This window comes from Lycium barbarum, chromosome 1 (assembly GCF_019175385.1).
Source record: "Lycium barbarum isolate Lr01 chromosome 1, ASM1917538v2, whole genome shotgun sequence".
Taxonomy (NCBI): Eukaryota; Viridiplantae; Streptophyta; class Magnoliopsida; order Solanales; family Solanaceae; genus Lycium; species Lycium barbarum.
The window spans coordinates 83,025,850-83,043,643 of NC_083337.1; the positions used below are offsets into that span (position 1 = coordinate 83,025,850).

The 17,794-nt window shown below is 40.6% G+C and overlaps 1 non-coding gene across 1 annotated transcript; it reads left to right on the forward strand.

The window, feature by feature from the left end:
* Nucleotides 1-11,439: 11,439 nt before the first annotated feature.
* On the forward strand, nucleotides 11,440-11,546 carry LOC132618631 (small nucleolar RNA R71). The gene has a single exon (XR_009574234.1). It is a non-coding gene; the product is annotated as a small nucleolar RNA R71 (small nucleolar RNA).
* Nucleotides 11,547-17,794: the final 6,248 nt, after the last annotated feature.

Sequence of the window (17,794 nt, forward strand, 5' to 3'; positions counted from 1 at the left end):
AAATTGCCCTCGACGGAACAATGTACGGACCGTACATTTTATACGTTCCGTAGAACCAGTGACAGTCTTCCGTAAAATCTCTCCAGTTGTCAGATGCACGATCCACTTTTATGGACCGTAAATATTATACGGTCCGTATAACTTTCCCGTAAATCCTCTTCTCTTTAAGACTCTTCTGGAATAAACATACGGTGAGTTTTATGGACCGTAAATATTATACGGTCCGTACTTCTGCCTGGACTTCCACTTCATGTCTTAACCCTTTCTATTAGGCATCTACGATGGATTTTACGGACCCTGAATATTCTCCGATCCGTATGTTCCTCCGTAAAATTAGGCTTCAGTTAGTTTTCTTTTCTTTGCACAACTTTTTACTCCATTTTCATGACTTGCTCCTTAAATACGTTAAACATCTGCAACATGTCACAAACACATCAAAAAGACCAAAACTTGCTTTAAAACAAGTAAAACTTATAGCCAAAAAGCATGGAATGTGCCATAATTTCACGGCACATCAACACCCCCAACTTAAAGTCTTTGCTTGTCCTCAAGCAAGTCACACAACACAATGACTTAATCTACCACTTAGATATCGTAGAGTACTGATGTCTACATTGGTTTTGACTCTGAACTGCTGGCATGCTCGGTTTCCTTCCAAAGACCACCCCATTTTCTATTTTAACCCATATGCACCACCCGAGAATATTATGACTAACAATGAAGCTTCAATGCATGACATTACGTTATCGAACTTATTATGATGTACACAAACACTACTTTAGGCGGTTACTTTATTTTGCTCAGTTCTTATCCTTATGCCCTCACCTAGACTAAAGAATGTCCCAACACACATATACAACAAGAATGGGACGAAGACGAAAGAGAAAAGAAAAACACTCACACTCACAAAGAAATTCATATCTACACATGTAAATACCATAGGCTTGCCCTTATTTTCTACGTTTTCATCCTACGCTTGTTCGGTTGTGATCACATTAGGGCTTGTTTCGGCTAGTAATGTAGGCTTATGGATGGGTAGGATACTTTTTGGATATTAGTGACTTCCCCCTCCTTGAACACTATAACATCTTTTCACCTTAATTCACCCCTTTTCTTTCCAACCCCTTTTATTTTCTTTCAAGTTTTCGACCTCGATGTGGTTTTATTCCTATCCAACTTGCAAATCTTTTTGTGTTGAATTTTTTTGATTTTTGTTTTTTATATATCTATGCAACTACCACATCGAATCTCCACCACCCCCAACTTATGTTTTTAACATCTACTTCACATTTAATTCACCCCCAACTTAGGCGCTTTGCCTCATCTATCTAGTAGCATTAAGGAGGGAACGGGTGTGAAGATGGATAAATTGCACAATGAGTGAGGTTTCATGTTTGGCTAGCCAAGAAAAAGGTCAAAAGTCTCAAAAAGGGAAACTAGGGATATTTTCAGCTTTTGGTAAGGCTTATTTAGGCAAAGTGACTATTTACACAAAGAAAGCCTACGATCATTTCACAACCAAACTAACTTTCGAATTTCAAACAAGACCAACCAGGCAAGTTCTAGATTATACATGCTTAAACAGAATTAAACTAACAACTCACACACACATTGGCATAAGGACAATATATTTTTACCCTTGTGACCTCCTAAGTAATCATTTATCACACACAATACCCCAATAATCATAATGTCATATAAAGAATCAATCATGTCAACCAATAACTGTTCTAAGTATGCATTTTTCAAATTTTCGAGGGGTCCAAAATTTCCAACAAACCATAACACATGCCATCAGTTACAAAGTAACACCAAATAAGTCAAAATTACTCTACTCAACCTAAGAAACATCCTAAACATGCCAGTTTCAACAAAATAAAACCTCCCTCAGGAAAAGAACTCTGGCAAAGAAAAGCCGAGGGGCTTCCTAAGCACATATTTACACTACACTACTATCAAATGGTCCCACCCCCAACTGAAGAAGCATGCACAGCCCTCAGTGCATCAGTGTAAGCATAAACAAGACAAGGGATAAGACTACCTGAGGCACACTATGTGCGACGCTCCTCCTGCTGCGCCTCGGTCTGAGTCTGCGGAAGTGGGTCCGCTGGGGGAACAGAAGTCTCGGCCTCCTCTGGTACATTAATGCTAGGTACTGTCTACTCACCAGAGGGATCCAAACTGCTCGATGCCCCTGTGACATGCCCGTGCTATAACTTCCTCCAACTCCCCTAATAGGCTAGTGATCTGTCGATCAGCTCTGTCCACCTTTACATAGGAGTCATGGAAGTTCTGTCTGTTAAATGGAATCATTATACCGCCAGGAAGTGTCGTAGATGTGGAAGTTACTCTTGTAGCAGGTGGTGCAGTCCTGGGAACCGGTTCAGTAGCAACCCCAGGGGCTGCGGAAAAGGTGGGGCCCGATGATGACTCCGGAACAGCTGTAGGAGCTGGTACTATCGTGGCGGCAGTCTCAAAACCCGCAGTGGTCTCCTCTAATGTCGTATCCTCATCCTGATTCTGATCATACTCATATGGCACAAATTCTGGGGCTGTCACACCGCCTCGGGCTGCTGCCAACCTATCCTTCACCTTTTTATCTTTGCTATTTATCAAACTGTAGATGTGTTTTGCCTCCAGCTTATGGTCTCAGCAAGGAAACTTCTGGTTGTAAGGCTTCAGACAAAAGGCCGTAATCAATCATGGGAAAACCAACGAAATACCAGGCTGAGTTGCCCGCACTCGAACCTCATCGGCTATCAATTTCCCTATATCAACTGCATACCGGGACATGATGGAAGCCACTACAATCTCCTAGGTTATAGTGAGCTGATTATCTGTCTGAGTTGGTTGTAGCCTATGCATTAGGACACTCCACCAGAATTGTGCCTCCACTGAAAGATCTATCTTTTTTATCGGCGCGCCAGAATTTGTGCGCCAAACTGGATTCCCTCTAGCAATCACCGAGGCCACCCACGGTACTTCTTGCTGGAGAAATCAATCATTACACCTCTAATAATCACCTTTTAGAGTCGTACCACTGTCTTTGCTTGTTGGGCTGGCCTGTACCTGTTGTTTTTCTCCGCCGCATAATTGGCGTAGAACTCTCTCACAATAGATGGTACATATGTGCCGAGTGGCTGGCTAAGGAATCCCCATCCATGGTGATCAATGATAGCCTGTATAGTTGGGAAGTGTTCCAACCCTTCGAAACTAATCCGCCTCTCCTCATAGATGTTCCGGCGGAAACCCTGTCCTCCTTCCTTTGGCTCCAGCCCTTTATCATATATTTCTTTCAAGCCTTGGACCAAGAGCCTAACAGCATGTTCAGACCGTTCCTTCATTCTGTTCTCATTTAGGCATGCCGCCTCTTCAGCATCAGATTCTTCTGGTGCATTAGTCGCCTCTTCTCAACTAGGCAGGTTAGGAGAGCTTGATGAGTGCTCCCCATCACTGCTGGTCCCCTTATCAGAGGGGCAATCTGTCGGAGTTTGGGCTGCTCTTCGCAGCCTTATGGTTCGTGCGACAGGAGCCTGGTCTTCATCACGGAGCCTAGTTTGGACTTTGGTTCGGCCTCGCCCTCGGCCCTATTTTGTGCCTTGATCACGACCTCTTGTTTTAGCCATACCTGTGGACTACATATTAGTATTTGTAATAATTAACATATAGACAAGGATGCAAAACTTCCAATCTTTTTTTTTATATATATGGGCCGCGAAAAACATACGGTCCGTAAAACAGACCGTAGATTTGGGACAGAATGATATGCCTTTCTTGGAGATTTTACGATGGAGTTATACAGTCCGTAAAACTCTTCGTAAATTTTGGGACAGGAAGTTTGGGAACTGAGGCAACTGTTTTACGACACAAGTTACGGTCCGTATAATTTATATGGTCCGTAAGTTATGTCGTAAAACAGGAACAGAGAGACTCACTAACTATGATATATATACGACACAAATTTACGAACCGTAGAAATAAATTTATCCGTATATCCTTTTCTCTGTAATCAGTTACCCAGGCTTCTCCCTGACCCTATGCATTCAAAACTTGTTCTTAGACATGGAACCCTGTTATTTTGCTCATACCATGTTGGGGTTACTCAGACTTCACCCCAATCTATATTTTTTTCTCATTCAAGCATTTCATCGGATAGTTGGTGGGCATAACGAATGGTTATATCAATTAAAGACATACACACTCAAAATGCCCACCGACCCAATGGGATTTTTGAATTCTCGTGTCCCATGAGTCCAATGTTCAACAACACAGCCAAATCCCCACCCCATCTGATTTCAAGTTCTATTCCCTTAATCAATAAAAATCCCAGAAATCCCCCATAAGGGTATCGAAGAAGCACACATAAGATCATAATTAGGGTATGAGAGCATTAACAAACCTGATAGGGATGGAGATGAATAACTTCACTGAAAGTTATTAGTAAGAAAGGAATACAAATAAAATGCCTTTTTCTTCTTTGCTTCAACTACTGTGGGTGAGAAGGGGGTTTTTCGTGGCTATGGTGGGTGAGGAGTGTTTTTAAGGATGTGATTTGGTAATGGAGGAATTAGATGGAGTGAATTTTGGGTGTTTGAATTTGAAAGGGAGAGAAACGTATGATGGTGGATTTGAAGTTGAAGCAAAAATAACCGCTCAGTTATTATGTATACCCTATGCTCTTATTTGTTTTTCGTGAAATTATCACTTAAACTGACCTGGCCCCTTGCGCTTGAAATGTACGACCGAATAAATTTCATGGCCATAGATCTGTCCGTAGATCTGCGATAGTAAATTGATCTGACGATCCTCGGTTCACACTTAAACAAACTGCCCGTATAAATTATATGGTCCGTATGTTATGGTGTAAATCAAGGGCAGAAAGAGCTTTTACCTGACTCATGTTCTACGCTTCCATCTACAGTCCGTATAATTTATACGGTCCGTAGATTCTGGCATAGATCATTAACAGAGAACCATATTTTTTCTTCTTCAATCTACGCTTCCATCTACGGACCGTACATTTTATACGAACCGTAGATTCTAGCATAGATCATCTCCAATGTCTAATCTTGTATCCATCACCAAAACAAACATTACCCTATATGCTGCTAACAAAAACATAACGAAAAATAAACATTACACTTGGGTTGCCTCCCAAGAAGCGCTTGATTTAACGTCGCGGCACGACGGTGGTACGCCTTCACTCCTTATCTGCGTACACCAGATCATTGTTCGTTCCGAGGTGCTTCAACCTGTAGCGGTCAACAATCCTATCCTCCGAAACCATTCCGTGATAGTTCTTCAATCTCTGCCCATTCACCTTAAATGTTCGAGTTTCATGTCCGGACTTTAACTCAATTGCTCCATGGGGTGAAACACCTACCACCTCAAATGGACCAGACCACCTTTATTTAAGCTTACCAGGTAGCAACTTCAACCGAGAGTTAAACAGCAATACAGCCTTGTAGAACTCTCGCTTCAGGATCTTCTTGTCATGGTATTGCTTCATCCTTTCTTTATAAAGTGCTGCACTCTCATATGCCTGGTACCGAAACTCATCCATCTCATTTTATTTGAAACAACCTGAGCTTGGTTGCTTCCTCCCAATCCATTCAGTTTCTTCAGCGCCCACATAGCCTTGTGCTCAAGTTCAACCGGCAAGTGACAAGTTTTTCTGAATACAAGCTTGAAAGGTGAAGTCCCCAATCGGAGTCTTGAAAGCAGTCTGGTATGTCCATAGAGCATCATCGAGCTTGCGGGCCCAATCAGTTCTATTTGCATTCACTATTTTTGCTAGAATACCCTTGATCTCCCTATTGGACACTTCAACCTGTCCACTTGTCTGAGGGTGATAAGGTGTTTCCACCCTATGTTTTACACCATATTTCTCCATCAGTCCCGCGAAAGTTCTATTACAAAAGTGGGATCCACTATCGCTGATTATAGCCCTCGGAGTACCAAAACGAGTAAATATGTTCTTCTTGAGGAACCCCATAACACTCTTAGCCTCGTTATTAGGTAAAGCCACCGCTTCTACCCATTTTGACACATAGTCCACAGCAACCAAGATGTACTTCATGCCACCCGAACTCACAAAGGGTCCCATAAAGTTAATCCCCCAGACATCGAACACTTTTACCTCCATAACAAAATTCATAGGAATCTCTTACCTTCTGCCGATATTCCCTTGCCTCTGACATTGATCACAGGACCGCACCAATAGATTAGCATCATGAAAAATGGTCGGCCAGTAATAGCCGCACTTAAGTACCTTAGCCGCAGTTTGGTTTCCGCTATGATGACCCCTAACAGGAGAGTCATGGCACACGTTTAGAATCGCCATCACTTCACTTTCCGAAACACAACGCCGAATGATGCTGTCAGCGCATGTTCGGAACAAATAAGGCTCATCCCAATAGTACTGCCGAGCATCCTGCAAGAATTTCTTCTTTTGGTAGGCTTTGATATCTTCTGGCACTATGCCTGTTACCAAATAATTGGCAATGTCTGCATACCACGGTGCCACCTCCATTGACACAGCCAACACCCTTTTATCCGAAAAAGAATCATCTATATCAAGCTCATCAGAAGGTCTCCCAGCCTCTTCAAGTGGAGAGAGATGGTCTGCAACCTGGTTTTCGGTGCCCTTGCAGTCCTTCACCTTAAAATCAAAGTCTTGTAGCAATAGTACCCATCTGATTAGTCGCGGCTTTGCTTCCTTCTTCGCCATGAGGTATCTCAAGGCTGCATGATCAGTGTAAACCACTACTTTGGACCCCAATAAGTAAGCCCGAAAATTCTCAAAAGCAAACACAATGGAAAGCAGCTCTTGCTCCGTCACTGTGTAATTCATCTGGGCGGCATTCAGTGTTCTGCTTGCATAATAGATCGGGTGCATAATTTTGTTGTGCCTCTGCCCAAGCACAGCACCTATTGCAAAACCACTAGCATCATACATCAGTTCAAATGGCAAGGACCAGTCAGGAGCAACAATAATAGGAGCAGTGGTGAGACGCTCTTTTAACTCCTCAAACGCCTTCCGGCACTTATCTGCAAACTTCGCCTCTTTTTCAAGAAGTTTGCACATTGGGTTGGCAATCTTGGAGAAATCTTTGATGAAGCGCCTATAGAACCCAGCATGTCCCAAGAAACTTTGGACACCTCTGACAGAGATAGGTGGTGGAAGTTTTGCAATCACATCAATTTTCGCTTGATCGACCTCGATTCCCTTTTCAGAGATTTTGTGACCGAGGACGATTCCTTCCTTCATCATAAAATGGCACTTCTCTCAATTTAGCATGAGATTTGTCTCCTCACATATTTTTAGCACTTGACCCAGATGGCGAAGACAATCATCAAACGAATCACCCACAACAGAATAGTCATCCATGAACACTTCTAAGAAATCCTCTACCATGTCGGAGAAGATTTACATCATGCACCTCTGAAAAGTGGCTGGTGCATTACACAAACCAAAAGGCATCCGGATAAATGCAAACATCCCATAAGGACAAGTAAAAGTGGTCTTTTCTTGATCTTCCAAAGCAATGTTGATCTGATTGTAGCCCGAACAACCATCAAGGAAGCAATAGTAGGAACGTCCTGCTAGCCTATCAAGCATCTGATCAATGAAAGGCATAAGGAAATGGTCCTTGCAAGTGGCTGTGTTGAGCTTGCTATAGTCCATGCAAACTCTCCATCCGGTGAAAGTTCTGGTTGGGATCAACTCATTCTTTACATTCGGCACAACAGTGATGCCGCCCTTCTTAGGAACACATTGGACTGGGCTCACCCATTTATTATCAGCAATTGGGTAAACTACTCCTGCATCTAACCATTTGATGATCTCTTTCTTGATTACCTCTTGAATATTCTCGTTCAGTCGCCTCTGATGCTCTACACTTGGTTTGCTATCCACCTCCAACTGGATTTTGTGCTCACAGATCCCAGATGGAATACCTCGGATGTCTGCTATGGTCCAACCAATAGCACGCCTATACTCTCTCAACACCCCCAACTTAGGCTCTTTGCCTCATCTATCTAGTAGAATCAAGGAGAGAACGGGTGCGAAGATGGATAAATTGCACAACGGGTGAGGTTTCATATTTGGCTAGCCAAGAAAAAGGTCAAAAGGCTCAAAAAGGGAAACTAGGGATATTTTCAGCTTTTGGTAAGGCTTATTTAGCCAAAGTGACTATTTACACAAAGAAAGCCTAAGATCATTTCACAACCAAACTAACTTTCGGATTTCAAACAAGACCAACCAGGCAAGTTCTAGATTATAGATGCTTAAACAGAATTAAACTAACAACTCACACACACGTTGGTATAAGGACAATTATTTTTACACTTGTGACCTCCTAAGTAATCATTTATCATACACAATACCCCAATAATCATAATGTCCTATTAAGAATCAATCATGTCAAACAATAACTGTTGTAAGTATGCATTTTTCAAATTTTCGAGGGGTCTAAAATTTCCAACAAACCATAACACATGCCATCAGTTACAAAGTAACACCAAATAAGTCAAAATTACTCTACTCAACTTAAGCAATATCCTAAACATGCCAGTTTCAACAAAATGAAACCCCCCTCAGGAAAAGAACTCTGGAAAAGAAATCTAATAAAACCCCCCTCAGTTATTGGTTTTGATAAAATACAAAAAATATAAAATCTAATCTAGAAAGCAAGTAAATTGATCAACGGCCACAAGAATGGAATAAAGGAAACTACCTCTCAAGTAACGATCCAATATATTTCACTAATTATAAATAATAGCATGTTTATTTTATTTAGCCTCGGATAATGACTCTAAATTAACTTCTCCTGAAGATTAACTAGACTACCCAATTGAAGATCCCTCAAGTAATTAGGAGCATTAAGAACACCCGAATATTGATACAAGTGGTATCGCCTATTCCTAGGTCAATTTCCATTAGATGGGGGTTAACGCCCCAAATTCCTGTTAATTATTCTATCACAATCCCGTTCTTCGTCTTCCGAGATTCAATCAAAGTAAATGGGTAAGTCCTAGGGTTAGCTACTCCCTTGAGAAACGTTGAAGAACAAGAATAATTAAAATAAAAATAAATAACTTGATAAAAATAATGTCGATCAATAAACAAGCACAACAAGAGTTTCAATCTCAATTGTCACCAAGAAATTCCCATTAACAAGGTTCAAATAAAAGAAAGAAAATATACGTTGGAACCCTAGCCTCCAAACTTGTGTTTTATGCTCACAGATCCCAGATGGAATACCTCGGATGTCTGCTATGGTCCAACCAATAGCACGCCTATACTCTCTCAACACCTCCAAAAGCTGTAAAATCTGCTCCTCAGTCAGTAGAGCTGAAACAATCACTGGCAATGTATTATCCGGACCAAGGAACTCATACTTCAGATGTGATGGGAGCTGCTTAAGCTCCAACTTAGGTGGCTCAATGATCGAAGGCTTTGCTGGAGGAGTTTTTCTATTTTGCAGATCGAGATTCCGCTTCTTTGGGTGGTAGGAATATGATCCCAACCCAACAAGTGAATTAACTGTCTCCACATAATCTTCCATGTCCTCAGCATCAAACTTAACAAGAATTCCAGCTAGAGCTTCACCCAAACTTTCTTCTTCCATCTTGAACTCCACTGCTTCATCAACAACATCAAACGAATCAATAACCGAAATGCTCTCGTAAGCACTTGGTAACCTCATCCCTTTGCTAGCCTGAAAAGTCATTTCTTCATCGTTGACTCGGAACTTGATTTCATTTTTCTCCGAATCCATCAGAGCTCTCCCTGTAGCAAGGAAAGGTCTCCCCAGAATAATAGGAATGTCCCGATCAACAGCACAGTCAAGAATCACAAAATCAGCGGGCAACATAAAATCACCAACCCGCACAAGTACATCATCAACCACCCCAATAGGTCTTTTGATAGACCTATCAGCCATTTGTAACCTCAAAGTAGTCGGTCATGGCATCCCCAAACCTGATTGTTTGTATATAGAAAGAGGCATCAAATTAATACTCGCCCCATTATCACACAAAGCACGAGCAAAATCATGGTGCCCAACAGAACAAGGAATGGTGAACGCCCCAGGATCTCCCTTTTCTTGAACAGTTGTAGTTGAAATGATGGAACTCACTGTGTGAGTCAAACTCACGGTTTCATGTTAAACCGTATTCTTCTTGGTCAGCAGATCCTTCAAATATTTAGCAAAATCGGGCATCTCCTTGACAGCTTCCAAGAAGGGAAAATTTAGAGATAACTACTTCAACTGATCATAGAACTTCTCGAACTTAGCTTCTTCCTTCTTCTTTACCAACCTCTGAGCAAAGGGAGGTTTAGATTTGAACAGCTGCGTCAAAGGGCGGAGAGCCCCTTTTACAACCTGCTTGCTTGTGTTATCAGCTTCCTTCACCATCTCTGGAATATCCGCAACCTTCTTATCAGTAGGATTCTTATCAGCATTGATGGGTGCTTCAGACTGCACCTCATCCTCTTCATCTATCGGCTCAAGATCAATCACCTTCTCATCAGCCCCCTAGAGTATTTTACCACTCCTAGTAGTGATGGCAAACATAAGGTCTACACCGCCTCCCCTATTCTTTGGATTCGGAATAGTGTCACTCGGAAGTCCTCCCTTTTTAGGAGGGTGCTGCTCTCTAGAAATATCCCTCATCTGTGACTCAAGCTTCTGAATAGCCACTGTATGGGAACCTACTGTTTCTGTCAGCCCAGATAAAGTCCTTTCAGACTTACATTGATTGGCTAGAATCTTCTCAAGCATTGGTTAAACCTTCGAACTACCTTGCTCTGTTGACTACCATTTCGGTGGTATATAAGGATTGGAACTCTTGTTCCAGAAATTGTTGTTGTTGTTATAGCTCCCTTGGTTCGCACCACAATAATTATTGTTGTAGTTTCCAGAGTTGTTGTACGCACCTTGACCTTGCTGAGGTCTCCATTGATTCTAATTCTGATAACCACCTTGGTAATTATGTCTCTGATAACCCCCTTAAGAGTTATTAACATAATTAGCATCTTCAACCTGCATAGGTGGCCCATCATGGAATGGACCATCTTGAGTATGGTACATCCCTTTTGGCAAAACTGTATCATCCTCACAAACATTTACTTTCTTAAGCTGGGATTCATCAAACTTCTTCGTTAGAAAGCAGATATTTGTTGCAAGTTCTGCCAATGTTTGCTGGGTGTCTTGATTCTCCTATACGATATTCTGGATCATAGCACTACCATATGGTAGCACATCAACATTGTTTAAGTGCCAAGCCTGATTATGAGTCGTCAGCTTGGTAAGTATGTTGGTCACTCGTTGAAAGGTCTTGTTCATGAAACAATCATCAGCTGCATTATTAGCAACTGACTATGTCACTGGATCTAACCCTCGGTAGAACTTCTCCATTAATATGTGTTCTGGAAAACCATGATTTGGGCTTTTCTGCAAATACTCCTTGAATCTCTCCCAGGCTTCATATAGTTGTTCCCCCGGTCTCTGCTTGAATTCATATATCTTGTCACGGATTTCATCCTTCTTGCTAGGGGGGTACCATTTTGTGAGAAAAGCAGTCACCATCTCTGCCCATGAAGTAATCGAATTTCGGGGCAGCTTCTCAAACCATGTTCTTGCCTCCCCGGTTAATGAATATTTGAATAATCTCAACTGAATAGCATCTTGTGGAATATTTTTCTGGATGTGATTAGCACACACATCCACAAAATTCTGCAAATGACGTTGAGGGTCATTCTCGGTAGAGTTCCGAAAGTATCCCTCAAGCTTCAACAACTGGTATAGAGAGGAATCAATTTTCACACTAGCAGCTGCAACTCGAGATTGAACAATAGCAAATGCATATTCCTCCTCTGCAACAAGATCAGCGAAAATATTATCATCATCTGATTCATTCGCCTGATTGTTCAACCGATTCTCCTGGTTGCCAGCACGTTGATTTTGATGATTCTGATTCATGTTCACCTGGTTTACAAAGAGTAGCAAACAAGGTGTGATGGAATAAGCAAAATACTTCAATATAGCAAACACTATTTAGTAATTTCAAAACCGTATTCCCCGGCAACGGCGCCAAAATTTGATACGCTCAAATTACACCTATTAATGGTATATCGCGGACGTTGTCAAATATAGTAACCCAACAAGGTTGGGGTCGAATCCCACATGGAATATGGTGTGAAACGGCTACTAAAATCGTAGGATGCTAAGTTTTAGGTCTAATATCTTGATCCGATGATTTTGGTAATAGTTGGTTTTTCTATAACTAAATGCTATCTACTTGCTTTGGTGGAAATTTATGGTAAAAGAAACTAAGGTTGTGTCCCCGTTAGATAGAGTGTATGATCATGGGTATTGATCTTGATATACTTCTAATGGATCATTATATGAATGCACTTAATCTCTATATGAATCTGTACTATTACCCAATAAATAAAGATTATGTCTTTCTATGATTTTTCCAAATATAAGAAAGTAACTATGAAGAACGATTAATCATGCCAAGTAAATTCTTCTTATTCCTAAGTGAATTTATTAAACAAAGTTTAAAGCTTTGAATCTTTGTTAGTTATTCTTACCAACCCTAATTATTTTCCCAAATAAATCAAGGTTTATGACTTTAATCAATGTTTACAGCCATTAATTATGAATGAAGAATGAAGAATAACTAAACCCTAATAATCCATTATGTGTATATCAGTCACAAACCCAATCACAAAACAACCATCATTGGGTTCATAACCCTAGTAAGGGAAATTAGCTGCTCATAGAGGAAGAAGAACAATAAGGAATAATGGGAATCATAATGCTTACAATTGATTTCTTGGACATGAGAAATTACTTGCAATTGGTTGTAATCTCCAAAAGATTTCAAAACTATGAGTAACTAATGCTAAGGAAAATAAAAACTGAGTTATGTGGTAATCCCCTTACAAGAAACCTAAAATCAGGTATTTATAAGAGTCAAAGCCGTACAAAATTGGATTGACAAAATTGCCCTCGATGGAACAATGTATGGACTGTACATTTTATACGGTCCGTAGAGCCAGTGACAGTCTTCCGTAAAATCTCTGCAGTTGTCAGATGCACTATCCACTTTTACGGACCGTAAATATTATACGGTCCGTATAACTTGCCCGTAAATCCTCTTCTATTTAAGACTCTTCTGGAATCAACATACGATGAGTTTTACGGACCATAAATATTATACGGTCCGTACTTCTGCCTGGACGTCCAATTCATGTCTGAACCCTTTCTGTTAGGCATCTACGATGGATTTTACGGACCCTGAATATTCTACGATCCGTATGTTCCTCCATAAAATCAGGCTTCAGTTAGTTTTCTTTTCTTTGCACAACTTTTTACTCCATTTTCATGACTTTCTCCCGAAATACGTTAAACATCTGCAACATGTCACAAACACATCAAAAAGACCAAAACTTGCCTAAAAATAAATAAAAATTATAGCCAAAAAGCATCGAATGTGCCATAATTTCACGGCACACCACCATTCCCGAGTGGAAGTGGGAGAAGATAGCTATGGATTTCGTGGTTAGTCTACCAAACACTTTGGGTAAGTTTGATTCCATTTGGGTTATTTTGGATAGGTTGACTAAGTCTACAAACTTCATTCTAGTTAAGACTACCTACAACTCGGAGATGTTGGCTAGGATCTACATTAGAAAGATTGTCAGATTACATGGTGTGTCCATTTCCATAATTTTAGACAGAGGCACTCAGTTCACTACCCATTTCTGGAGGAGTTTGTAGAAGGAATTGGGGACTCAGTTGGATTTTGGTACCGCTTTCCACCCGCAGATAGATGGTCAGTCTGAGAGGACTATTCAAGTGTGAGAGGATATGTTGTGAGTTTGTGTGATTGACTTTTATGGTCATTGGGATCAATTCTTACCTTTGGAAGATTTTACATACAAAAATTATTATCCCTCGAGCATTGACATGGCTCTATTTGTGGCTTTATATGGTAGGAGATGTCGTTCTCTGATTGGTTGGTTCGATGCATTTGAGGTGAGACCGTGGGGTATAGACTTGTTGAGAGAGTCCTTGGATAAAGTGAAGTTGATTCAGGAAAAGCTTCTTGCAGCTCAGCGTAGGCAAAAAGAGTATAAAGACCGAAAGGTTCGTGATATGGAGTTCATGGTTAGTAAACAGGTTCTATTAAATATTTCAGTATGAAGGGTGTGATGAGGTTAGGGAAGAAGGGAAAGTTAAGCCCGAGGTTCGTTGGCCCATTTGAGATTCTACGATAAGTTAGTGAGGTGGCTTTGCTACCAGGCTTAACAGGTGTTCACCCGGTGTTCCATTTTTCTAAGTTGAAGAAGTACCATTCGGATGAGTCTTATATAATCCAGTGGGACATGGTATTGTTTGATCAGAATCTTTCCTTTGAAGAGGAGCCGACAACGATATTAGATAGGCAAGTGGGACAGTTGATATCAAAAGAGATAGCTTGGGTGAAGGTGCAATGGAAGCACCGTCCAGTTGAAGAGGCAACATAGGAGACCGAGGCCGATATGCGAAGTAGATACCTCAGCTTTTTACCGATTCAGTTACTTTCCTTCTCCGTCTCTCTGTTCCGTTCGAGGATGAACAATTTTTTAATTGGTATCTATTGTAAAGACCCCTTTGGTCGTTTAGGCCCTTTTGAACCTTTTAACCCATTGGCCCTCCCCCTAGCTCTATTAAAGTGATTTTGACCAGCGGGGAGGGGTGGCATGATTCTCGAGGTAGTCCGGTGTGTCTTGACAGAATTTAAGGAAATCAAAAGCGTTTAAGTTGAATAAGTGAAAAAGTATTTACCAATAGTTGAATTTTGGGTAAACCAGTCTTTTTAGGATTTTTGTCAGCTCCATTAGGCCCGGAGGGTAGATAGTAACTTGGCAGGGTGTTTGGTTTGATTCCCGAGGCACTCGGGGGAATTTTTTTCTTTGGGTTGGAAACCTGGTTTTCGGGGTTGAACGGGTCAAGATGACCTATTTTGGGAATTTTGAGGGTGTGAATGGGCTCGTGGAGTGTTTTATAGTGGGTTACACATTCGGTTTGTATCTGGGAAGTCTCGGATGAGTTTCGAGTTTAGGGTGTAACTTGATGAAAAACCAGATTTTTGTGGGTTCTGATTTGCCGCATCGGCGGACTCTGGGCCGGACATGCGGGCCCACCTCCGCGGGACTTGGTACGCAGGTGCGAGATTGTTACCTGTTAAGTGTGGCCGCATCTGCTGATATTTCTTTGCAGATGTGAGGTCGCACCTGCGGGTAATGGTCTGCAGGTGCAAAATCGCTGGAAATCAGAACCTTAAATTCCCAATTCATTTCTTTCATTCACCAAATAGGAAACATAAAGGGTTTTGAGAGGCAATTTTTTGGAGCTTTTTGAGATTCATCCTTAGGGTTAAGTTCCTTACACTCTTTTATTACTTTTATCATGTTCTTTTGTGGAATCTATGGTGGAAACTATGAGTTTTAGTTGGGGGGTTTTTGGTAATAAACCCTAAATTTATTTTTAAACCATTTTCTTTCTAAATCAAATTTTGTGGGGAAATTTCCTAGTTTCTAAACATTTGATCAATGGGTAACTAGTTCCTAACCTTGAATCATTCTATTACTCAAGGATTTTGGTTATGGAAAATGAGGGGTTGTCTCCAAATTGGGGGTTTTGATGAATTAGTGAAACTGATGCTAAATTGAAACTACTTTGTGATGAATCTTGGTATTTTGACTCCCTAGACTTTGGGTAAACCTTTTCAACACGAATTTTTGATTTTTCCCTTTTGGGTCTGGGGTTCCTTTTTAAGGTCGGTTTTGATTTCGATTTGGGGATTATGGTAATATGGGTATCGCTAGTTCCGTAATCTAACATAAATTTAATTACTTGATAGACTTTGATCTTTCGGAAGCTATTCGGAAGGGAAAAGCTCCAGCAAACTAGTTCATGGGACCTATTCAGCTGTTGAGGTAAGTTACGACTTACCTTTGGTTAGAATTCAATTAGCGAAGCATATGTAAATGTTAGTTATTAACGGGGAAAGCATGATAGGTCTTCGGGTATGGTTGTGATGTTAAATCTACTGGTTTAGTATGACTTATTTTATGTGGGCTTGTCGCCATATTTCGTATTCAGTGAATTGGACTATATTTATCTTTGTTTCTTGATATCTCACTTATCATTTGAAAAAAAAGAAGATAATATTGATGGATTGAATTGATACGTGTTCTATGGAACGTATCTGTTGATTTACTGATATGCGATGCTATTGAGGGCGATTTCATGCATGGCATTGCATTTCATTTTATTACTAATATGATATGATCATATGACTGTGGTTCTGAAATGATGATAAGTAAGAGAGTGTAGCCTCCGAGGTTTTTGACGGAGAGCATAAAAGAGAGATAAGAGCCGTGATCCGAGGTCTTTATCGGAGCGGGATGTGTGCTCGTGATCCGAGGTCATATACCAGAGTGAGACAGTGTGTACATGGACTTCGCGGGTCCCTCATAGGTCATGGCTATTGAGGCATTTCCCTTAGCATGTGTGTGCGGTGGAGAAGATCCTATGTGGCAGCTCCTTGCATAGAGAATGACCTGTGTGGCAGCTCACTGCATTACATTGCATTACATTCACATGCATTCATTTGTTCTTGAATGTTGACTTGGTATCTTATACTTATAATCTGATCTTATACTTGACATGTTTTATGACCTTTTCTTGACTACTTATCTGCTCGACTTATCTATTTCTTTTTATTTATATATGTGAACTAATCGTTGTCGGCCTATGATACCTACGGGTATGTGTGTTTGTACTCATACTACACTTGTTGCGCTTTTCTTGAGTGCAGAGTTTGTTGCTGGTTCGACATCCCAATCTCACGAGTGATTCGAGGTCTTCCCGGAGATTCCAGGGTGTGCTGCTTGTTTGATCTGTAGCCCGGAGACTCCTCTTTCACATATTTGTCCCTTCTTACTCTGAGACAGTATTTTAAATATTTGAGACTTGTACTATTCTGTCAGACTATGTACTTATTATAAGTAGCTCTTGTACGATTTTAGACCATTCTTAGGGTTATTTGTATGTAGTATTTTCGCATTGTTTATATATAAATTAAGACTGCTATTTATCTCTGTTTACTTCCGCATGTTGAATGTTAAAAAAAATTATTTAGCTTTAAGGGAAGGGTTCGCCCACCAGGGGGATAGTGTGGGTGCCCACACAAGCCACAAGTTGGGTCGTGACATTTACTCCCATTTTTTTCTTGGACCAAAAAAGGAAAAGTCTCATTTCTTACATTTCTTCCAAATTGTTTCATCCAGAAAAACGGTTTCACAAAAAACACAATACTGACACTTGTATTAATTTTAAAAAGTTTTTAACAACTTTTAGAAAACCCTAGTCTCTTGCCCCTCCTATATATAATGATCTTTACCAGTCCATCTCATTCTCAGCCCAACTCAACTTACTGCGGCTGACATGAAAAGAGCTAACAACAATGAAGAAGACATCAATGAGGATGATGAAATTCAATTCCTGTATGATCCTCTTCATGGCTTACTTCAAATTGAATCAATGAATCACAAAGATTGTAATTTTTTCTCTTCATTTGATTTCCTTTATATGATTTTGTACTGTTCATTTATATCTTGCTGCTTGAAAGAACAATCTCTTGCAAATACTCTGTTCCCTTATAACATTCACACTAGAAAAGAGCACACCAGTTTTAGTTGTTATATCTGATTTAACAGAAGTTAAGT